The 25,271-nt window shown below is 37.8% G+C and overlaps 1 long non-coding RNA gene across 2 annotated transcripts in view; it reads left to right on the forward strand.

The window, feature by feature from the left end:
* Positions 1–1,227: 1,227 nt before the first annotated feature.
* LOC123847886 (uncharacterized) overlaps positions 1,228–25,271 on the forward strand; it is a 78,181-nt gene continuing 54,137 nt past the window's right edge. Inside the window, exons 1-3 of one of the 2 annotated variants that reach the window (XR_010409717.1) lie at positions 1,228–1,345; positions 3,359–3,472; positions 11,237–13,483. This is a non-coding gene — a long non-coding RNA (uncharacterized LOC123847886). Of the gene's footprint in view, positions 1,346–3,358; positions 3,473–11,236; positions 20,349–25,271 lie in introns of those variants that run through there. The other variant, XR_010409716.1, reaches the window with a different exon arrangement.

Consider the following 25,271-nt stretch of genomic DNA (forward strand, 5'->3'; position numbering starts at 1 on the left):
ATTGTTTAAGGCTGAAATCAATAACTCATCCAAAACAGCATGCGTTTGTAGAAATGTATTTGCTAATAGGTTCACTTGACCTGTCCATTTCCAGTAATTGTACCGCTTATTTTCTTTTCTTGTCTACTGACTGACTATACTTTCTTTAAAAAAAAAAAGAAATTTATAAAAATATATGAATTTTTTATCTGGAAGAAAACTTGAAGAATCAAAGGGTTTCAGAGGAGAGCTTCTCGAAGGCGATAGTTGCCCTCATTGAGTCTGGTGGGTTTGAGATGAAGGTGCCAATTCTGTATCTTTAAATACATAGAAAGGAGTTTTCAGAGATAGGAAGGTGGACCAAAAAAAGAAAAAAAAATCCTACTTGGGTCCTTCAAAAGTGTGTGTTTACCAAAGGAAGGAGTTAATTTTCAAATTCACAAGTTACAACCAACATAATAACTTCTCTCTTAGGGAGTAATCTTCCCTGGAAATTAGGGTTGTGACCGGTCCGCTGGGATTGCCTGTTGAGAGTTAATAACATGCATGTATTGGTCATGGTTTCATGGTATCCTGTTATCATAGATTAAAAAATCAGGTCTCTGCTCACACAATGCTAACTGTTCAGTATTTTGCTTTACCCAGCTAATTGAATGAGCAATTCTGTTTTCTTGTGGGTATTTATCGTACTTTAGAATCAGCCTCACTTTGATGAATTCTAATTGAAAAGAAGTCTTTGCCTAAATGTCACTTGTTATTAATGCTTTCCCTCACCACCCTATTGAAAACTGTAACCTCCCCACCCTGAAGTCTGGATCCCCCTTAATTGGTCCTTCTTTTTCTTTGTTTTCTATAGCATATTTACCTTCTAAAATGTTATGTAATTTACTTTTATTTATTGTTTATTATTTATCTCTCTTGCTAAAATGTATGGAAGTAACAACTACTGTATTTGTGAATTGAATAAGACAGAAGATGGCTAAGAGAAACTTCACTGGACCCAAACAAAACAAAACAAGACACACACACACACACACACACACACACACACACACACCCAACCCCCAAAAAACAACAACTTGGTTTTGGCCAATACCTCTTGCAGAAGTGTTGCTTGGGACTGGAGCCTTAGCACCCGGACTTGCAGGGTGGGTGCTTGCAACAAGGGAAGGGGTTGTGAAATGGGAGTCAAGGGGAGGTCTGGAGAAAGTGGTGGCGCCTGAATGCTCTTGCCAACACGGGGAGGAGCCTGGTCTCTGTGCTCACGGGATCCACTGCTCCTCTCACTGCAGTCTTGGAGCTTAGTAAAGGAAAAAAAGAGAGAGAGAGAAGGATGTGCCCAGATCACTGAGCTGTAACATTTAAGGTAAGTTTGCATTGGTTATATGTCGACTGAATATAAAAGATTTTTAAGTTTGATGGTTTTTCTACGTATTACAATATCCATGATTCCCACATGTCGAAAAACATCATAGGCTGTTGAGTTACTTTTTGAGAAAGAATGTATTCTGTGTATCTTAGGGTGAAGAGTATTGGGACATAGAAATATTTCTGGATCTTAAGAAACAGTAATAAGAAATGAATGGCATTAAGTGTTTTATTTCTTCCATAATACTATGGCAGCATTTAACAATTTGAAGAGCTAGATTCTGTCTCTAGCAATCCATACAAAACTAATAACAATTACTAAGTATGTCTTTTGATAGTGGGGGTTATCACTAGGCTTTCTCTATAATTTCTAAAAGTTAATGTGCTGCTAAAACTTGAACTAGCATCATCCTCCGAATACATGTTTTCTCAAGTATAATACATGTGTTAAAATGGCCTATGATGATGCCCATGAGGGAAAACCTTAAAATAAAAAATAAAAATTCATACAAAATGTAGGTAAATTTTTATTTTGAAGAACCACAGAATTAATTTCATGTATTTCTTTTTAATTTACATAAACTCATATGTAAAAAAATCCCATGGAATAAAATACACTATATTAATTTGAATTCAACAGAATTTTCTTCTTAACTGAGTGTATTTAGATGCACATAGGGAGAATATGGGTGAATCTTACTGGCCCACAGTGACTATGAAGACACAGATTTACTGAAGAAGGGTTGGCAACCCAAATTTTGCTGAATATACCCGCACTGGCCTAGGGAGAGCTTGGAAAATAACTTGTTTGATTACAGCCTGCATACATGCATACTTTTATCCTAATATTCAAGAGCTATAAGTGATTGAAGATGTGCTGAACTCATGTGGGGCAAGATGATGCAACATGCCCATGGCTACCTTAGAACATTATTTTCTGTAGCCTATAATTGCTTTTGGACCACCAGGTGTGGCAAAAAAAAAAAAAAAAAAAAAAAGAAAGAAAAATTGCCAGACCTCATATTTATGAGTTTAAAACTTGGAATAAAAAATGCCCTTAGGAAAATGAGCCTATTTTCCTGAATATATCCTGAGTAGAGAAGCGTGGGTGAAGAGAAAAGTTGACAGAAAGGAGTGCAAGCTTATATGTATCGTGAGAAAGCAGAATTTTAAGCAGTCTAAAAAGTTTTTATTTAAGAACTTGACTTCAAATACAGCCTACTCCACTCTACAATAAGACGGAGTGATGTTTCAAATGCAAAAGGTAGATCACTCCTGACATATTTGGGCCAGGTGTGAAAATTAGAGTACGTACACTCTCAGTGACTCTTCCCAATGGTTAAAAGTCATCCAACCTTCTGGTGTAATAAGGACTTCCTGTTCGTTTAATTTGCCTGGTAGAGCTTAAGTAAGCAGTTTACCATTCTGTTTTCCAGAATGTAATGAAGATTTATTCATTTTACCTCATCCTAATTTGCTCACTTAAGAGCAAAAATAAAAAAAGGATTTGGCTTTGGCGGGGGAAGAACCACCCACGTGACACAGGCAGCTGCAAAGACCTTTTCCGAGCTGACAGCTTGACACTAGTCATTACAGTTTCACAGGGATGGGAAGATTTAACAAGAGAGAAATCTCCCCAGTTCTCTAATTAAAAGAATAGACAATTCAAAAGAGAAATGCAGTGTATTATTTTCATGAAAGGAGAAAGTCATTCAAGTGTGGGGAAAAACAACGAGAACCTCGTATTTCCTATTTTTCTGTTAACGGGATATATGACCTGAAATGACACTGCAGGGCAGGTCAATGCCCTGCAGTGTCATTTCAGGTCAAGATGCTATTTTATAGGACTTATATTTGGTCACTATATCAAAGATGAAGGTTAATTCTGTGTTTGTGACAAACGGGAGACTTCAGTGTTCCCAAGGGCTCACACCCACCTGTGTACTCCTAAGGGACTTCTAGGGAGGGATTTGGTTCAAAACTCATCTATTCTCTCTCGACTTCTCATTAGTGGTGAACAAACTGCTAGAGTTCTGGCTGTCCTTTTGAATCCATGATTTAAAGAAAATGCTGGTTATGATTTTGTGGCAAGCCATCACCAGTGACTGCCGATAGAGCACCCCAGGTAAAGATCCACTGAGGGGCACCGTGGGCAATTGTAACTTAGGTAGGAACCAGATTCTTGGCTCAAAGAGCTTAATATCAAATTCCACAATCAGAGTCCCAAATCCCTTCCAGATGTATTTAGGCACAAAATCACTGTACATATAGTAGACTGTCATGGGGCTTTCTGCAAGGTCATACCTTATTCTCCCTGTTTTTTTTTTTTTTTTTTTTTTGGGCATTAAAAATGGCCTGATTCCAGGGGCTGGCTGGTGCAGGCTCGTAGGGGGCAGACCAACCATAAGTGGTTGTCTCTGTACATCCTTTGATCACCCTCATGCCACATTTACTGTTTACATTTGTTTTAGTAGGTTTGTAAACATTATTTTCTGAGATTATATATAACCAGGGTTTTGTAGCTTTTATTTATTCAGAAGTCATATGGAATGTTAATGACTTATGATGGTATTCTGCTCTGGGCAGGTATAGGATCATGGTATGTTGTAAAAAATACTTCCCCTCAGAGCGCCTGGGTGGCTCAGTCGGTTAAGCATCCCACTCTTGATTTCAGCTCAGGTCAGGATCTCAGGGTGGTGGGATTGAGCCTATGTTGGGCTCCACGCTCAGTGCACAGTCTGCTTGTCCCTCTCCCTCTGCTCCTCCCCACCCTAAAATAAACCCTTTAAAAAAAATACTTCCCCTCAAGACAATCTTTTAATGTGGAAATAATCAATTTCATAGACAAAAAGGAGGAAATGGGAAGCATAAAATCATTGTTGAGTGTTTTTGAGAAAAGAACTAATTTGAAGAAGGTTACTTATATTCAACAAGATCAAACCCTGCTCCCCAACTTCCCCTCTCCCCATCCACACCCCAGGAAAGATCACATTCTTTTTTCTTGTTCATGGGAATAAATATGTCTGTGGGGATCAAAGGGATTTTTGGCTAAATAGGAACAAGCACCAGGTCAATCATTTCCTCAGGTGTAGGTTAGGGAGACATAAATAAATACTTAGTTTATTCACAAGGAAGAAGTGAAAACTTGTATTTTTCATGAGAATTGAGGATAAGCCTCATTTTTGCTTATCATGTAGGCTCTTGGTGAGGAAAGGGAGGACAGCAGAACGATGGAGGAGATCTCTGTTCGCCTTGCCAAGTCCTGGTCCCATGACCGTCTACCCACAATTTTGGACAAAAGTGTTAGAACATTTATCAAAATAATTCTGAAAAGCTTATGAAAAAATGTTTAACAAAGTAATTTTGAGCCTTTTTGTAATGTGTTAATGTGTGGCGATTGCTTAGCACAGTTCCTGGTTATTAGAATGATTACAAAACACTGATATTTATTCTCAGTATTACCCACTATTCCAGATGAAACATAGGTCAATTCAATCTTATTATAAAACTCAACTCAGTAGGATGACCTACTAGGACCAAAAATGCCTGTGGGAAGGAACCCCATGTCTATTGTGAAACAAGTTCAAACAAGGAGGCAGGATCCTATACTGGAAAGAAGGAAAGGCATTAATATTTAAGGGCCCCTACCATGAGTCAGCCACCTTGCTGCATCTCACATTCTTAGAATGTTGCTAGAAAACTGAAAAGAAAAATTTCTCCAAAGTGTTTTCTAAAAGTATATCTGTGCAGCAATATAATATGTGGCTAGAACCCAAGACTCTGGAAGGAAGCAGAATGCCTCAGTCTGAAGTCTGACATCCACTTTTTAGATGGGTTTCTTTGGGCTAATTACCCTCTGTGCCTCAGTTTACTCACACATATACTGAGGAAGATAACCATACCTATGTGGCTTCTATGGGATTATTTAGGATACTGAATGTAAACACCTAGAGAAGTGCCTAGAACATAAGAAGTGCTCAATAATGTCAGCAGTTATTATTCAGTAATAATACTTTACTTTGATATTTTAAGTGCCAGGTGTCAAAGTACTTCCATCTGTTTTATGTTATTTGATTTTCTCTCTCTCGCTCTCATACACATACACATGCTAGCACACGGGTACACACACACACACTAATGCGTGTTCACCCACACATCTCAACGGCTCACATGGTTATGATTATCATTCTCCACTCTGTGGGGCCTAGTTGTGCAAGGCTTACTGGGGTAATGTGTAGACCAGAGTCTGTATTTTGATTACTAGTCCCATCCTCTCACTACTAAACATTCTGCCTTTGGAATAACTTGACTGACAATTTGGATAATAGCCGATTTAGATAGGACTGGCCAAATTGTTTAATTAAATAAGAGGCTTGATTTGAGGCTTGATTTATGGAGAACTGGGTTCAGTGTCACTTAAACATGGAAATCTATCCCTTTCTGAGAGAGGAAAATGTAATGAGGGAAAATGCCTGGGTGGGTTTATGAAGCACTTATGACTATGTGATGTCAAACAACTTGTCAAACCATTGAAGCCCGCGGATTTCTAGAATGTGAGGTATAACTGAATAATCGGTGGGTTTCCTTTTGTAATTTTCTTATGTAATTTTATGTTAAACCATTCAAATTCTGTATAATGCACACATGCTTCGAATGGAGGCTGTCTTTAATTTGTTATATTCAGCCTAATGATGATAACGTAATTCTATGATTATGTTACCAAAGCAGCGTGCTACAAAATGTCAGACAAAGACTATTCATTCACTCATCTAAATGAATATCGATTGAGTCATCACCACATAGTAAGTATTCTCTAGGCATTGAGGATAAACAGGGAATAAGACAGATATCTTTCCGCCCCTCCTGAAGCTTCCATTTTAGTTAGGGAGACAGAAAAAAAAAAAGGAGATAAATAATTAAGTGATGTAAGTTCAGGTTGTGTTAAGTGCCATGAAGAAAAAGAAAGTAGAATAAAGGGATAAGAATGATGGTTAATGGTAGGAGGAAAAGGAAGGTGATTAGTGAATGGGTCAACTAGGCGCAACCACTTTAGGAGATAATTTTGGAGCAGAGATTTATGAGCAGGTAAAGAATTGGATAAAGAACACTTCAAGCAATAGAAACATGTGCAAATCTCCTGTGGCAGAGATATGGATGGAAGCAAGGATAGCTGGAGCAGATTGAGCAGAAGTTAGAATGATGAGAGGTGAGGATGGACAGTTGACAGGGGCTAGAGTCCTTGCCCGTGGTCAGGAGTTTAGACTTTATTCTATTTACAATAGGTAAAAACTTGAGTTTGAAAAAGACTCTAGTTGCTATCTAGTCAATAGGCTGTAAGGGATGGAATTGGGGGAAAGGGAGATCAGGTTTGAGTTGGTCGATGAATCCAGGTGAGAAATGATGGTAGTGAATTAGAGTTTTCCAGAGATGCAGAATCAATAGTACATACATACACATAAATGTGTACACATACACATATATGTATACCATATACATATACATATATAAACAGAGAGGGGAAGAGAGAGACCAGGAGGGAAGATGGAGGGCAAGGGAAGATTTTTTTTTTTAAGATTTTATTTATTTATTTGAGAGAGAGAAAAATAGTGAGAGAGAGAGCAAGAGAAGGGGAGGGAGAGAGAAACAGGCTGAGCAGGAGCCAGATGAACAGTGAGCCCAACATGGGGCTTGAGCCCAGGACCCTGGGATCATGACCTGAGCTGAAGGCAGATGCTTAACTGACTGAGCCACCATGTGTTCCAAGGGAAGATTTATTTAAGGAATTGACTTACATGAGTGTAGTGGCTGGGAAGTCCAAAATCCATAGGTCAAGTTGGCAGGCTGGAAATTTAGATAAGAGTTGATTATACAGTCTTGAGTCCAAACTTCGCAGGGCAAGCCATGCCAGCTGGATACTCAGGCAGGGTTTCTCCATTACAGTCTTGAGGCAGAATTGTTGCTTTTCTGGGAAACCGCAGTCTTTGCTCTTAAGGTCTTCACCTGACTGGATGAAGCCCACACATATTATAGACAGTAATTTGCTTTACTCAAAGCTAACTGATTTAAATGTTAACCACATCTAAACAATACCTTCACAGCAACATCTACACTTTTGTTTGTCCAAAGAACTGGGCACCGTAACCCAACCAAGTTGACACATAACATTAACCATCACAGGTGGCTAGGACTGGAGTGATAGCAATGGAAATGTTGGAATACCATTAGTTTCTAGATATGTTATGAGGGTAGAGTCAACAAGACATGTCTACCCCAAAGTAGCCAGATGATTCCTGCTCAGCAGTAGGAGCTGTGGGGGCTATTTACTGGAGAAATAGAAACAGAGAGACTCAACTCCGGGACACCAGGCACAGGGTGAAGTAGGGACAATGGACTAAAAATCGGGTATTAAATGAAAGAAAGCATATTGAATAGAGCCCCTCAGCACCCTCCCTTTAATGTTCTCCCCCAAAAGTGAGAGGTAGGCAGCAATCTTCACATCCTAAAGAGTCAATAATTTTCTGTAAATAGACTGAGCTGTTCCACTTAGCTGGGCCTCAGCCATGTGAGTGACAGTGAAATCCACTATTCATTCCACCAAACTTCCTGTGGACACGGAGCCCTAGTGAGCTCTTCTGAGACTCATTCTTGAGTCCAACTCCAACACAAAAGATAGGCCCCAAACAAATAGGAAATGACTTCTGCTTTTAACCATGTTACAGAAACCAGTTTCAAACTAGTCCTCCATTGTAAAGAGTTATAAAGAGTGAAATATATATATAATCAATGTTTCAAACACTGGAAAATATGCAATGTAGGATTGTGACTCCCTAAGAGAAAGTAAACAAGTGAGGCCATCTCCACAATTGCACTGACTTTTAGCTGGAGGTGTTTTCTGGGCTCTCTCTCTCTCTCTCTCTCTCTCTCTCTCTCTCACACACACACACACACACACACACACACACACAGAGCAGGGAGCTCAAATCAAGCACTATGGTCTTGTTCCGTTGAGGAGTGTTCTGTGAGAGTTCAAAGTAACCAGAAATGTCACAGATTGTCTCTCTTTTTCTATATAGATGATGAGTCCCTCCCTGTGAGTAGGTTTGTCAATGTCCCAAAATTCTTTTCTTCCTCTTCTTTCTCTCTCACCAAATTCTTCACAGTTTTTTCATGTAGTACTGAATGAATAAATAAAATTTTCTGTTATTTCCAATTCATAATGAATATCATTAGTAGTATAAGCAACAAAAAAATTAAACTGAAAATAGCCAAAACTATAATTGATAAAAATTAGAGGAAGCAAATAATCTAGACATTTAAATTGTCAACTATGACCTAGAAGGTTTAGACTGAATAGGAGAAAATGGCCACACACAAAAAATGTATAACAGCAAAAACTATAATTCTTTAAAATTTGATATGGACAAAAAATAATATTATATATATGGAATATAGATATCATGGAATATTATGCAGCAATGAAAAAGGATGAGATTGTGCCATTTGCAACAACCTGGATGGATCTAGATAGAGAATATAATGCTAAGTGAAATAAGCCAGTCAGAGAAAGACAAATGCCATATGATTTCACTTATGTGTAGGATCTAAAAAAATAAAACAAATGAATAAACATTACCAGGAGGGACTAGAGGGATGGCCAAAATGGGTGAAGGGGAGTGGAGATATAGGCTTCCAGTTAGGAAATGAATAAGTAAATCATGGGAATAAAAGGTAGAGCATAGGGAATATAGTCAATGATACTGTAACAACATTGAATGGTGACAGCAACACTTCGTGGAAAGTATAGTTTAACATATAGAGTTGTTGAATTACTATGTTCTACACCGGAAGCTAATGTAACAATGTGTTTCAACTCCCCTCAAAAAAAAAATAAAAATTTAAAAAATAAATAATAATTTTAGCAAGATAATAAGAAGGAAAATAGCCTGAGAAATTTGCATCAATTAATAAATTGGCACAATGGAGCTCATTTCCAGAAAATGACTTCTGGATGAAAATTTATCAACATTAGTGTAATTACCATTAAAGTATTGTATTAAAAATGGTTTGAGAGTCCAAACAGTGGAGATAGAATATCTCACTGCACAAAAGACAATGCCTAGTGCAAAGAAGAATTGCAAATCATATTTTCATCTTTTTCAAGCTTTCTTCATCCTGGAAATACATGGTGATTAAAGAACAAACAAATGAACAACAACAACAAAAACCTTCATTCATGACCCTGGATGTTACAGGCTGGAGAATAAACAAATGAACACTCACAAAGAATTTCAAAATGTAGAGAACTATGAAGAAAACAAATATGGTCAGGTCTGTAGAATAACTGAGTGGTTGTGGTAAGGCTAGGTAGAGAGGATAATCAAAAAATGCTTCAAGGACAATAGGGCATCAGCTCTGGGGAAAGGCATTCCTGCTACAGGGTTTGGCATGAACTAAAGGACATCTGTGGGAGGAAAAGAGCAGTGTGTATCCTGGAATGTCTCGCTGAGTACAATCCAAGGTTATGTCTTGAGCAGTTGTGGTAAATAAAGGTAAAAGCACACCAAAGAAGTGTTAGATATAAAGAATATGATATTTAGAATTTAATTAGTAGATAATAGGGAGTCACTGGAAGAGCTGTACTTTGGGGAGACTGTGTGGTCTGCAGTTTAGAAGGCATTAAGGAGGGAAGAGAGTAAAAGGAGGAAGACAGTCAGACAACAATGGCTTTACGTAAGAAATAATGAACTAGACGAGTGACAGAGGAAATGAGACAGAGGAAATAATTTAGGCATGAGTCGGATGAAGAAGGTGCCAGAGCAAAAGAGGTATGAGACTGGCCCTGGGCTGAGTCTGTTGTAGATGTTGGCACCATTTACAGCAACACAGAGGGACAAGAAGCAGGTTTGGGAAGAAAATTTATGAATTGATTTATTCTGACATATTCCACTTGAGGCATTCCTGAGAATGCAAGTGTTAAACAACTCCAGCGGAGAAATGGATGCTAGGTCTGTAGCCTAAGAACCCAAAGGAAAGGCTGATAACAAACAAGGAAATAAATGTGGATGAACTTTACTAAAGGGGAGAGAAAGCAGAGAGTAGAACTCAGATCTCTGGGGACCATCTACCTAGGACAATGTGCCTAAATTTTAGAAGTAGATATAGATAAATTTAATAATACATTTAGAAATTGGGAATAGGAATTAGTTGGGGGAGCCTAAAACAGACTGCCAGACAAGGAGAATGTGGTGTTGGGGTGGCCAGAGTAAAGTTTCCAGGAAGTCAACAGTTAATTTAGCGAGAGTGGATGAAGGGGTGCCCCAGCTGAGTAGTTTCTCATGGTATCATTTTGTAAGTGTCACTAAAGCATTGTTGATGGAATATAACATCAATGGAAACTTGAGACAGGAAAAAGTGTGTTTGCCAGGATTTTGGTTAGAGCACTACATATATGGTGAGAAGGAATACTCTGGTAAACCATTTGAGTAGGGAAGCAGATGGAGTCCTGGGACAGTGCTCAAATAAAATTAGATGCTTGCTAAACTTTAAGGAGTGAGCCTGGTTAATTCTCTTTGTTTTGCTAAATTATGTATTCAAGGGCGCCTGGGTGGCTCAGATGGTTGAGCGTCTGCCTTTGGCTCAGGTCATGATCTCAGGGTCCTGGGATCAAGTCCCGCATCGGGCTCCCTGCTCCTTGGGAGACTGCTTCTCCCTCTGCCTCTCTCTCTCTCTCTCTCTGTCTGTCATGAATAAATAAATAAAATCTTTAAAAAAAGATTATGTATTCAAGTCTGAGGACAAAAATCCTAGTGATTGGGATTCTAGAGAGGATGAGTGTGGTTATCATTAATCCTCCTTCTCCTCCTTCTCCTCTACCTATGTCCTCCACAAGGCCTCAAATTCTCTTTCACAGAAATGCTGAAGAAATACCTAATAAATACTGATTTGAAGATGTACTGGCTCTGGAGAAGAACTGTACTTTTATACTCACTAAATGTAAGCTAGAACCCCAATCATCACTAATTACTATTAGTAAATATAATTTTGGACTTTGGGGATGAAATATTTGGGAATTCTTTAGTGAAAACTTAAGAACGGAGACTGTCATTAACCCTTGACAAGAATAATTCAAATACTCATGGAGTTAAATGTACTCTCTCTGAAAAGTGAAAATTTAATTGAAGTTCTCCTTATTGAAGTTAAATGCTTACCTTTTCTCCCACATTAACTAATTTAAAGATTAGCTAATATGTAGTTAAAATAGCTTACAAAAATGGAAATTTACATAATTATATTTTTTTCTTAAAAGCATATGAAAAAATTTGTCAGCTTCTGAGAACATTTTGATCCTAACAGAAAAATAAAACTTTGTTATATAAAAGTTTGAATGACCTGTAAGAAGAAGGTACACTCAGTCTAGGTATGGAATAATCTAGATTTGAGAGATCCCTAAAGACCTTGTGAATTAGTCAGGCAAACTTTAAGTAAGGTTATAAAAATATTTTTTAAAGTTTAAAATATGAAAAGAAACTATGGTCTTTAAGAACTTAAAAGGTAATTTCCCTAGAGAAAACATACAAGAGAAACTCTATATATTCGTATTTTAACCCTAGAAAGATGAAAATGAACCCGAATCACTTTGTCTGAGGCTGCAAATCCACATCTCCTTTCTTTCTTTCTTTCTTTCTTTCTTTCTTTCTTTCTTTCTTTCTTTCTTTCTTTCTTTCTTTCTTTCTTTTTCTTTCCTTCCTTCTTTCCTTCTTTCCTTCCTTCTTTCCTTCTTTCCTTCTTTCTTTCTTTCTTTCCTTTCTTTTCTTTCTTTCTTTCTTTCTTTCTTTCTTTCTTTCTCTCTCTCTCTCTCTCTCTCTCTCTCTCTCTTTCTTTCTTTCTTTCTTTCTTTCTTTCTTTCTTTCTTTCTTTCTTTCTTTCTTTTTTCCATTTCATTTCTAATGAGCTCTCCAAACAGATAGCCATGGAACTGGGATTTATTCTGATACAAAAAGTGATTTTTAAAAGAAATTAAAATTGATTTTTTCTATTTCCCTCTTGCTAATAAAATGATAGAATCCATAAAGGTATTATTACCATAAACATTTTAAAATTATTGAGCTGCTCTGTTGACATGTGCCTTTTTTTGTTTTGTTTTTCAGTCTGATTTGTGTCAAATGGTATGCTGTCAAAGTGGGGTAGAAGATTCAATTACAGGTTGTTGTGTGACTTGTGACTTGATAGTTTGACTTCATATAGAAAAATTATTTTTGCAAAGTTTCCTCTTTAAATCTATTTTTAAAATATTTTATTTATTTACTTGAGAGAGACAGCAAACACAGAGAGAGGAAGAAGCAGATCCCTGCTCAGCAGGGAGCCTGATGCGGGTCTCCATCCTGGGACTCTGGAATCATGACCTGAGCTAAAGGCAGATGCTTAACTTACTGAGCCATCCAGGTGCCCCTAAATCTATTTTTTGTAATCTGTCATATTACTTAGTCAAAATAATTCTTATTTTGTAACTGGAGTTATTCCTTCAGAAGTAATGGTGTGGCAATTTGACTATCTATTCCCTGAAGTTCTACTGACTTTAATGTGATATATAACATATATATACAAATGTATATATTGGACTGCACTTTCATTAGAAGAGAAATTGGCAAAATGAACAAAACATTTCAGAACAGTTTCACTTGGTCTAGGTAACAATGGTTTCTTCTGTAAAGTTTTACAACCAATTTTGCAACAAAATTTTTCTATTTCTTCTGCAGAGTTAAAATAATCTTGCTATGATTGTGAAGGTGTTATTTTATGATGAAGCAAGCAGTTTATGTTCTGCTAGATATTCAACCTCTTTAATCTCATATTTTCCTTCACAACAATTTCCATGCCGTATTAAAGTCTTAGCTCGTAAGTAACACCAATAATAGTAGCAACTGAGCCATTTATATGTGTCTGCCCAAAAACTTTGCTAAATACTGTACTCTCATTAGTTTATTGATTCTCGTATTTATCTTACTTTACAGATGAGAAAACTGAGACTCTGAAAATTTGTATAACTTTCTCAAGCTCCTGTGGAAGCAAGTAGAAGAGTCTGGACTGGGTCTTTCTGATCTAATTACCCAGTTTCTAGATAGTATTCTGCTATACAGTATCCTCTTTTGGCTTATTCAACATCCCTACTGAACTATGGGGAATAGCAAAATAAGGGGCTTTCTAACAGAATAGTCTCTTCTATATAGACGTTCTGTTGGAGTTTAAGAAAACTTTATGCAATTTCCTACTACCTTGACATGTGAAACAAATTAGGAAGCTATGTTTGGTGATACTATTTATATGTTGTAACCTTAAATGACTGAAATTATGAGGAAGAGATAATTTATAGTGAGTAATTGTGTATCAAAAAAGAAAATGAATTAGAGAATATTTGAACCAATGTAATTTACCATTCCATAAATTAATAAAAAAGTGAAAATTATCAAACATAGAAACTGATTCCTCCAGTTTAATGATGCTAGGAACATTAAGCCAATGCATTAATAAGTATATATTAAGCACCCACAGGGACATAATTTAGTATTAGGATTATGAAAATATGATCCTGTATTTAGGATGTTTTAAGATCTAATTAAGGAAACACAAAATTAACAAGATTTCAGGTATATAAACATGATTACAAGAGTGAATTAGAGACAAGGTGTGGATAAGAGATGCTTATGGGTGTGTAACAGTAAGTAGGAGAAATGAAGGGATGTGGTTTGGGGAAAGTAAATGGAGTGATGTTTCGGGCAACCTCATTCCGGTACTCAAATATCATTTCCCACATGGCAACATCCTGAACAATTAATTGCTGCTTGGTCTTGCTCATCCCATTGACTGTTCCCTCCTCTGCACTTTCATAAAAATGAGAATATGTTTCTATTAATTCATAGTTAAAAAAAATACTTAGTTTGAAAGTGCATTCTCCACTACTACGAGCTTCTTTATGTCAGAGGCCAAGTCTTACTCATCTTAGCGACCCTGGTGTTTACCAGGATGTCTGGCACATAGTGAGTGCTCAATAATGAATAAATAATGAATGAATCAATGTGTCCATAAGAAATGAGAAAGAAATAGGATTAAGATAATGCTATATCTTTTATGCTATGTGTTTTTAGGCCTGTTCCCTCTAAAACCCCTATTGATCATAGCAAGGTTACATTTTAAACTCTAAATGGCCTGTGCAAGATTACTGAAAATATAAATGACCACAGAAATACTAGTGGCACTTTTCTTATATTATTCTTAGATTTCTCCATAGAAAAGGGAAAAATGATTTAAATACAACATTAGTATCTTTGTTCCTTTCCCATATTCTACACAGCATGGATAGTTAAATAGATTTGCTGGTTTGAACAAGTCTGCTTTCATTCAATAAGCATTTATGAGTACCTATTATGTGCCTAACATTGCATGTGATGTGAATACTGAATTGAAAAGCAAAGCCTCTGATTTCAAGAAATTTCTAGTCTATTGGGGAATAGGAAATTACAATAAAATATATTATAAATTTTATGTCAGAAATGTGCACGAGTACTATAAAATAACATGGAATGTCCCCTAACACATCTTGCAGGAGTCAGTGAAGTGACTTGGAAAAGGTAAATATGGAGCTGAAGCTCTACTTTGGCAGATAAAAAAGGTGGAAGGACAGACCAACCAGAGGAAACTGCATAAGCAAAATATGTGAACAAAGAACAACATGATCTCCTCAGGGGCCAGTAAGAAGTTTGGTGTGATGTGACACTGAATTTTGGGGGAGGCAGGGAGCTATGTTGAAGAGTGAGGAATGGGGGAGTGTGGAGGAACGTGAATTCTGAGACATGCGTAGTCAGACTTTATCATAAATGGCCTTGCATGCTGGCTTTTATCTTTAACATGTTGTAGTGCACTGAAAGAATATGACCTCATTCAATTGATGGTCTAGAAAAACTGCCACAACAGAAGAGTGAAGCATTGATTAGAAATAATGAAGCTGGAAGCAGGAGTGAAGGTCTTCATATATTGCAATATTTCTCAAAAATCAAAAGGGCCTGGGCAAAGTGGTGGCAATGAGAACACAGAGGGACATTTGAAGAATATTGAGAAAGTTGGAAAAGTGGATTTGATTTGGGAGGAAAGTGAAAGGATCATGAAAGGGAAGCACAAGCCAAAATCAATGTCAGGTTTCTGTGTCTGAGCATGTCAAACTCACTGAAACAGAAAATGTAGGAAGATCGGTTGTGGAGTGACAAGGGATAATAATGAATTCAGTAGTACAGAAGTTGAATTGATGATGTTGGGGGTCATCCAAAGTCTATGACTTCGAGAAAGAAAATGGATATATGTTTTGGAATTCAGGAAAGAGGTGTAGGCTATGGAAGCCACAAGTGGGAAGTGGCTTGGATGAGATCACATGGTGAGAGAGAAGGGACTGAGAAGAGGGTCAATAATGGGACAATCTGGAACACTGACTCTTAAAGGTCAGTTGGAAGAGAAGCCTGAAAATGAAGCCATGAAAGAATGAGCTGAGACGTAGGGGAAAAAAATCAAGATATTAGGGTGTTACATATTCTGAAGGAGAAAAGAATATGAAAAATGTTAAGACTGACCAAGTGTCAAATACAGTAGACAGAGCAGAAAAGGGATGAATGAGGTACATTGCATTTGGCCACTAGGAAGTTTCTGGTGAAACTGGAAAACAAACCTACAGAGTTCCAATAGTGGCTTGAGGAGTAAAATCAGGTGAGGAAATGATGCAAAGAATATTATCTACTCTTGCAAGACAGGAAGAAAAGGAGATGTGTAATTCATGAGCAAGGTAAAAGGGGAGGGTTTAAGGAAGGAAGAGACTTTAAGAGAGCACATCCTTGAGAGAAGGAGCCAGCAGAGCACAAGTTCTGGTATTTCTCCCTCAGTGTGAATTTATGAGGTAAAGGAACATTGGTGGATCTGAGTGACAAGAAGCATGAGAGGATGGAATCCAGAGTGTAAGGTGAAGAATTAGCTTTAAACTGAAGGAAGGAAAGATGTCTCACCTTCTTTGACTAGAGGAGGGGAAAACTGAGGCAGAGATATTTGTGGGATATTCTGGCATATGGGAACTTGGAGAAATTGCATATTGCATATTAAAGGCAATATTCCCCTTTTAAGATACTATGGTAGCATGTGGTGTAATAGAAGGGACGTACAGCTTAACTTTGGGGAGATCAGAAAAATCTTCTCCAAAGAGATGACATCTGAATGAAATCCTAAACGAGGGCAGATGATTAGGCCAATTTGTTTTAGTTTCTGACAGGCAGAGGAAGTAGCATGTCCATGACTTGAAGGCAAAGAAAGAAAGAGAAATCGATGGCTCATTTGGTAACTACAGATTGCTTAGATAGAATTCCTTACATTCTAGAAAACTTGGATGTTTTTCCAATAGCAGTGGAGAATCACTGAACAGTTTTAAATCTGTTTAAATTTTAGAAATAATCAGATTAATAGGAGGCATGGTTGAAGGCAGGGGACCAGTTAGAAAATTCTTATACTACACATGAAAAAAGATTAAAATCTATGCCAAAGAAGGGCAGTGGGTATAATACAAAATGGACAAAATCAAGACATTTCTAGAAGACATCAACAGGCTATGGTGATAAATTAAATATAGTGAGAGAAGGAGGGAGACATCAAAGATAATTCCAGGGTTTCTAGCTGTGGTAACTGGGGTGGATGCTGGTATCCTTCTTTAAGAGGGAGCCACAGAAGTAACAGCATTTTTGGGGGTGAGTGGAAAACTGACCTCAGTGTTGGCAACTGAGCTATCAATATAATGACAAATATTCAGTAAATATTGAATATATTGCTTTATAATTAAGGGGAAATTTGAGTTGAAGACACAGAAATAAGAAAGTCAATATCATGTCAATGCCAACTATAAACATAGCACTGGAATGCAGGGGACAGAATCCTTGATGGCAAGATGCAAAACTCTAGCTCACACACACACACACACACGCCCCCCCCCCCACACACACACCCCACACATTTTTAAAGCACCTATGGAGGAAGAATCATCAAAAATCAGATTGAAAAGGAATGACCCAGGATATTAAGAAGAAAACTCCAAAAGTGTAGATTTACAGAAGCAAAATAAAGAATTTTAAGAAGGAGTCGAGCAATGAAATGAAATATAATTGGATCATGAGGTATAATTGAATGGAAGAATTCTCTGAGGAGGTGGGGAAAGGATGGGATCCAGAACACAGCAGCAGGAATTAGACTGTTTCTTCCATTCCCAGCAGAGAGAAGGAGAGAAAGACTGTTGTGGATGGGAGTAACTTCATGGTAAGGGGAGGAAAGGGGAGGTGATGATAGGGGTAGGGTGCCTGAGAAGAGGAGAGAGGTTTCGAAACAGCCACTTGGTAAAGGGAGCTGAGTAGGGAAATGAAGGATTGATACGCAGTGAGGAAAGCCTGACTGAAGCTTCCCTGTTGGCTCCAAGGATGCCAGATCTTTGTGATTGCACCATTTTCCAGTTGTGCAGAAAGACCAGGTGGAATGCACAGAAGGCAGATCAGGTTGCTCTTGGGTTGGAATGTTTCTCTGGGCCAGGTTTTATGAAGTGAGCAGAAAACCAGGGAAATAAGGACCCTGAGAAGGGTGTAGTTGAAGTGATGGATCACCTGATTTGGGAAGGAAGTGAAGATAAAAGAGAAATAATAGAATGAAAATAGAAGGGTCAAGAAATTTAAAGTCTAATTAAAGTGAAAGAATAGCTGCCATGGAAGTAATGGGGGCAAAAGGGCTGGAGGGACTGGGACACTCATGTCTGCAAGTTCCTTCTGAGTTACAACAAGGCTTAGGATGCGCCCGCTAATTTGGGTTTCTGGGATGGAGTCAAGTACCCTTAGAATTAAGAGAGGAAAGTAGCTATTAATCTATAGCAACATGGTTTTCATTACTTTAAAAACGTCTTTTATCTTAATGAGAGAAAAATACAATATTATTATATATATATATTTTAAAATGTCCTTCTATACAAACAATGCCCTGTTTAAAACTTCTGTTAATGTTAGAAGTAAACACTCCCTAGAAAGTCACCTAAAACTTGTTTAAAAATTACTGTAGTTCTGGGCGCCTGGGTGGCTCAGTTGGTTAAGCGACTGCCTTCGGCTCAGGTCATGATCCTGGAGTCCCGGGATCGAGTCCCGCATCGGGCTCCCTGCTCGGCGGGGAGTCTGCTTCTCCCTCTGACCCTCCTCCCTCTCATGCTCTCTGTCTCTCATTCTCTCTCTCTCAAATAAATAAATAAATAAAAATCTTAAAAGAAAAATTACTGTAGTTTAGTTTCATGAAATTAACCAGATCCCTTTTTTCCTTTTGTTTTCTAATACAAAAAGTAACATTAACTGATAGTCTATATGCCCTGGTGCCATATTCTTTCCCTGGTTGAGCTTCTGTGAAGAGCCAGAGGTTTTGTAGTCTTTAAGATACTATTTTGCGTCAGCTCTTATATGAAAGTTTTTTTTTTAATACTTAAATTTATTTTATTTTATTTTTTTTATTTTAAAAATATTTTATTTATTTATTTGAGAGAGAGCACACGAGCCAGGTGCGGGGGTGGTGGTGGTTGTCAGAGGGAGAAGGAGAAACAGACTCCCTGCTGAGCAGGGAGCCAGAAGGGGGGCTTGATCCCAGGACCCCTGAGATCATGACCTGAGCCGAGGGCAAACACTTAACCTACTGAGCCACCCAGGTGCATCAGACTTGAAAGTTCTTTTGATAAAAAGTTGCTGGCCCTGGGATATCCTTGCTACATACATTTTGGCCAGTAACATAAGTCCATCCTGGAGGGCAGGAGGCATCTGTATAAGTCTATCTTCATTTATATCTATGTTCTTATATTTGTTCAATCAAAGCACCTTATTGATTTTATTACCACATAAACAATTTGAACAAATTGAAATTAAACACTTATTGAACATTGCTGATTATAAGATAGTCTTACAGACAACAATTAATCTTTAGGCACAACTGAAAAAGAGCTATATACAAACAATAAAGTTGTGTTCTGTCTCTGTGGTAAAAAATATAATGAGTCAATTACTGTAAACTTAGCTTTTAAACTAGGAATTTCATGAAAAAAACTCAGCATGAGAAAAGGAACAAGTTTTATTTGTAAAATACATGGAGCTAATATTTCTAAGTTATTTAAGATGAAAACCTGCATGATCAAAGTATACTGAGTTTTAACATGCTTTGCATTTCATTAGTAATTATCCTAAGTGCACTGGTGCACAGTAATATGCCTATGAGAAAGCAGTCACAATTGAGCGGGCATAATAATTTAAGAAAAAGGAGCTAGTTTAGGTGCATTTGCAACATGGCTCTAATTCCTCAATCCCAACATCTTGATTTTATTCTCTTTCACATTAACACCTGGGAGTATTTCTTTCCCATTCCCCCATCCCAAGAAAGGCACATGATCCAATGATCACAGCATATCTGAAGACCAAGGCCAATATCAAACACTGGGTACTGAAAACTGAGCTTGAGATGTTGGATATATTTTCACATTAGAATGGAAATGTGCATAAATCCATTCTAGCCTTTGACATCACATTACATTTGTTTTGTGAGAGACACACACAAAAGTGCTCTCTTACTAGCATTACTTTGGGTGGCCCATCTGGGACCTGAGAGAGATAGGTTGTTCTGGCCTGCAAAACTGTAGATGATTTTATTGTTGGCATAATGCCTTGTTGGTAACCATGGGAAAGGGCATGTATCTCTCCCTTTTAGCTCATAGAGGATATCATCTCATCAAGCAAAAGGGGAAAAAAGAACCTTATGCTTTGTAACATTTTATAATCATCTCTCAGAATTAGTCCTTTTCTATCATGTTAAAGCTCATTCCTAAAACTGATAAAGATTGCACATAAAAGGAAAACAGACCTATTTCACTTGTGGTTGATACAAAAATCTCAAATAGATTGTTAGCAAACAGAATTCAACAGTGCACAAAAATATGACATGAATATAACATGATTTTTTTGTGAGGGAGATGACAATTATAATACCAAGAATTGTGGGAGAGATTGGAGAATTATAGGAGATGCATATAACTGTGGGAGCAGCAGAGGAAATCTAAAGATGTTTGAAATATAGGAAATCCATTATAGGATTCATCATATTAATGGGATCTAAAAAGAATAAATGATCCGATCTTCTCCATTGATGCTAAAAAGGAATTTCAAATAGTTCAACAACCATTCATGAAGAAACGAGATTTCACAGTGTAACAACAGAGTTAGTAGTTGTGATACACAGTGTGGCTGTAAATCCTAAAATATTTACTATAGAACCCTTAAAGAAAGTTTGCCCACCCCACATCGAGAGGGCCATGTGTATTTCACAGAGCTATTCTAACTTGAATACTGCAAGAAAATGGACCAAAGTTAGTCATCATGCAGATCTTGATTTTTTGAGACATCCTACCTTAAGATAAATATGCATATAATACGTATATGAGTATATGATGTTATATGATAGACATAATGGATAAAATACATCTTATCAACTTTCCACTCTAGGCACTGCTTTTTTCTGATGGGGCTCTGAGAATCATGACATTCAGGTTCTCCACTTTCCCAGCCTTCCCTGTAGCTAGGACTGGCAATATGGCCTAATTTTGGCCAATAAATGTAAGAGAAAGTTGGAGAGTGCCAGGTCTGGGAAAGCTTTTGCTTTCCTTTAAATGTTCCCAAATAACCTCAGTTTACTAAATGTACTCACTTAGAAAGACCGTTCCCTTCTCTCAGCTTTGAATGCAGAAGCGATAGAAGGGTAGAAGTGATGGCTGAAGCTGTGGCAACCACACCACGACCACGAGGCAATGTCAAGTGAACAGCAGAGATATTGGCCCTGACATCTTTGAAGTGCTGAGCAAACAGGGTCTTCAGGTTGAAAAAAATTAGTGTTAGAATTTGTTTTAGTAAGTACAAGTCTATATCATCTGAGACTGTACAAACTTCCTGAAAAAATAATGTTTTTCCATTCCCCTTCTGAAGCACCTAAGAATTCAAAGGTATAAATCTTTTAGCATCATAAGTAAATTTATTCACTTGGAGACCGATACTGAAAGAGAAAATCTAGACAAATGCTGGCCTTAGAGATTTGTCTACAATGTTTTCTCACACCTTCTTTCCCTGGTATGCCTTCTGGGTCTTTCAATGCCTCTGTCTGAGCCCTACTTTTCGCATCTATTTCCTTTTCCCATTGTGCCTTGCTCTGCTCTTTGCCATAGGCAATGCCCATGCTAATTCTCTTTCCTCTGCCTAATAATATACAGCAGTCTCTAGGAACCCTAACCAACCATCCCATTGGCAAAGCATGCACCGTGGTGGCAGCGTGATGCAGGCAACATTCCTTCTACACTGCCTCCAGATCTGTGCCCGGATCCTACTGGAGCATCTCTGTCCCATTTTGTAAGAAATGGTTTTAAGGTCTTCCTGCTGGTTCTAGGGCCCCATTTGCCAGCTGGAATAACAGTGCTGTTTATCAGCGAGATGTCACTGTGTAAAAACCACACCAAACTTAGAAGCTTAAGAAATAACCATGTCTTTCTTTTACGATTCTGTGAGTTGGCAACTTAGGCTGGCTTAGTTGACTGGCTTTTCTGCTGGAATTGGCTGGGCTCACACATGTGACTGCAGGCACCAAGGCCCCCCTGCGTCTGGGATGCACCTGGTTATGAGCTGGGGTGACAGAGATGACTGGACTGTGTCCCCAGCAGACTAACTTGGGCTCAGTGCTGTGGTGGCTCGGGGCACCAGAGGAAAGCCCCAAGATACAGGCTTTCTGAGCCTCCCTTTGTGTCACATTTGTTAATGTTGCATTTCCAAAGTAAATCACTAAAGAGAGCTCAAGCAGCATGGGTGAGCACTACCAACAGGCACAAGTACAAGGAAGGGAAACCATAGCTTTTTTGTAGTTAACCACATAGCTAGCCCTTTAAAGCACGGATGGTGAGGGGCTCCTGGGTGGCTCAGTTGGTTAAGTACCCAACTGGTTTCTGCCTAGGTAGTGATCTCAGGGCCACGAGATCAGGCTCTGCGCTCGGTGCAGAGTCTGCTTAAGACTTTCTCCTCTCCCTGTGGCCCTCCCTCCCTTCTCTAAAATAACTAAATAAATCTTTAACAAAAATAATAAAGCACCGAGGGTGAGTTGGAAGGCCTGGAGATTTTTATCTTGGGCCAGGAATGCTTAGAACAAATAGCCTGGATCTGCTAGGGTCTGGATGGAGATTACTGGAAGGTGGGAGGAGGAGAGAATGACTGTCTCCTAGTACAACAGGGAGGAGGTGATGGGTGAAGAAGCAGTTACCCTCAGTCTTCTCACATAGCAGTTGCTAATTATGGAGTTCTTGAACCTCAAGGAAAATTAGAAGAATGGGGACTACTTTCTCATTTTAATTAACTGAGTTCTTGCCTGAGTTGTTTAAAAAGGCAAGGATATTGGAAGAGTGGAAAGCATCCACTTTTTAAAATTAACTCACCTTTATCTACCTTAGTTTAGAAGGGCAGGTGCTTCCTGGTCATCTTAGCTTATGTGGGAGGGGCCACACACTGGGGCTCTGCAGAGTTAGTGTGGCCTGTGGAATGACATATGAATCCAGGTAGGATTTTCTAGGAATCCAAAAAATGTCCTGGAGGTATGACTGGACTTGGGGCTCATATACTGGGATTTTTCTCAAGTCTCTTTTTCAAAATGTGTATCTCCTTCTCTTATTGTTTAAAGAACAAACTTAAGAACCAGCTTGATATGTATAGCCGGGAAATTAGTCATTATTGTTTGCTTGAGAAATAGAGACCACAGTATGGTAAAAATTATTTATTATTTCAACCACAGATACTATTTTGAATAATGTAACACTAGGAGCATGTAATTAAAATCAGGGTGAAGAAGGGGGTGGGCTCTAACTCCATTATTATTTAAGGTTATCTTGGATCTATCAGTGAATTCAGTGTGCCAGAAATTAAAAAATGGAATAAGCATTATAAAAGAAGAGAAAAGGTTTGTCTTGCTGATGATATGTTTGCATCTCCAGATACAGCTAGTTTAAAACAAACAGGCAAAAGGATACAACCAGAAGTCTATAATTAATAAGACATTTTGGTAAGCTAACATCCTGAAGTAGAGACACCTTGGTGATGCTGTCATTGTATGATCACAGCTGAGCTCAACGGGAGAACCGTTCAGCTAAGCCCAGCCTAATTAATAAGCAATATTATAATATACAATTGACAGTATCAGCAGATGTTTTCTCACACCTTCTTCCCCCAGTTTGCCTTCTGAGTCTTTCAATGTCTTTCAGTGTTTACTGACTAACTAAAAAGTATCCGAAAATAGAAATCCAAAAAAAAAACCAAAAAAAAAAAACCTCTTCACAATAGTTAACCCAATTCATAAAACTATATATAATGATTTTGAAGGACATAAGTAAGTTCTGAGAGAACTAGACAGATATATATCTACTCAGAACATCTTAAGTGTATGTTATTTTCCCCAAAATTAATTTATAAGTTTAATGCAATTTCAATTAGAATCCTCGCATAATGATTCTTTTTGGAATTGGATAAAACTATTTTAAAATCTATATAAAAGGATAAATGCTCAACCACAGTGAAGGGAATTATAAAAAGAACAGTAAAAAGGACTTTCATTATGAGATATTTGAAAGCATTACGAATCTACTGTAAGGAAATCAGTATCACATTAGCCTAAGAATAGATACTAGATCAACAGAATAGACAATTCTACCTATCCTCCTCTATGTGAAGGTAAACTATGAAAATAGTGTTACATTGACTCAGAGAGAATAAAACGAGCTATGTAATATGGTACTGACACAATTCAGTCTTCCTTTGGAAAAAAGTATAGTTCCCTATCATATTTATTTTGTTTATTTTGTTTATTTTGAAAGATTTTATTTATTTCAGAGAGAGAGAGAGAGCACAAGCAGGGGGAGGGGCAGAGAGAGAGGAAGAAACAGGCTTTCTGCTCAGATGCGGGGCTTGATCCCAGGACCCTGAGATCATGACCTGAGCCAAAGGCAGACGCTTAACCGACTGAGCCACCCAGGTGCCCCAGCTCCCTATCACATTTAAAGATTTAAATGTAAAATATAAAACAATAACAAAATATTTTAGAAACAGAAAAAAAAAACCTGAGACTTTACTTATACAATCTTGGGAAGGAGAATCCTTTGTAACCAAGTCAGAAATCCAGAAACCCTAAAAGATAAGTAACTATAAAAAGATAAAGTGTAAAGACTGTATAGAGACAGATACATACTTTTGCTACATACAAATGAAATTCAAGTTTGGAGAAAAAAATAACAAAAGCAAACTTTTGGAAAAATATCTCCAATAATAAACAATGTAAAACACTGACATGCTGAGTAGTATTCTAACCTCTTTATATGTATTAAATCATTTATTCCTCATAGAAACCCTTTTAAGAAGTTGTTAATTTTCTTAAACCCACTTACAGTATCTCTTTTCTAATCGCGAAACTTCAGTGACTGGGGTGGTTCTCTATTGTTCCGCAATGAAATACAAAGTTACTCTGAAATCCAAAGCCCTTTACAATGATGCAGTTTCCCTTGGTGGTCTCAGCTCCTGCTGTCCCCTTCCATGAACTTACTCTGGGTTTCGCTTTCTTTATGCCCTGACTTTGGTAATAAATTCTGCTTGGGATGCTTTCTTTACTCAACTCATGCATGACTTGAAATGTGATGGTTTTCTCAAGCTCTATATTTTTTTTCCATATTATCTTTCCTGGTCTCAGATCAGGTATAAACTCACCTATGTTCAACTCCCTTATGGCTTTTGCTGTGTGTATGCAGTGAATTCCTTAGGGTAGAATAAACTCTT

This window comes from Mirounga angustirostris, unplaced genomic scaffold (genome assembly GCF_029215605.1).
Source record: "Mirounga angustirostris isolate CCGP_5_RB_7025 unplaced genomic scaffold, mMirAng1.0.hap1 SCAF_2, whole genome shotgun sequence".
Classification (NCBI taxonomy): Eukaryota; Metazoa; Chordata; class Mammalia; order Carnivora; family Phocidae; genus Mirounga; species Mirounga angustirostris.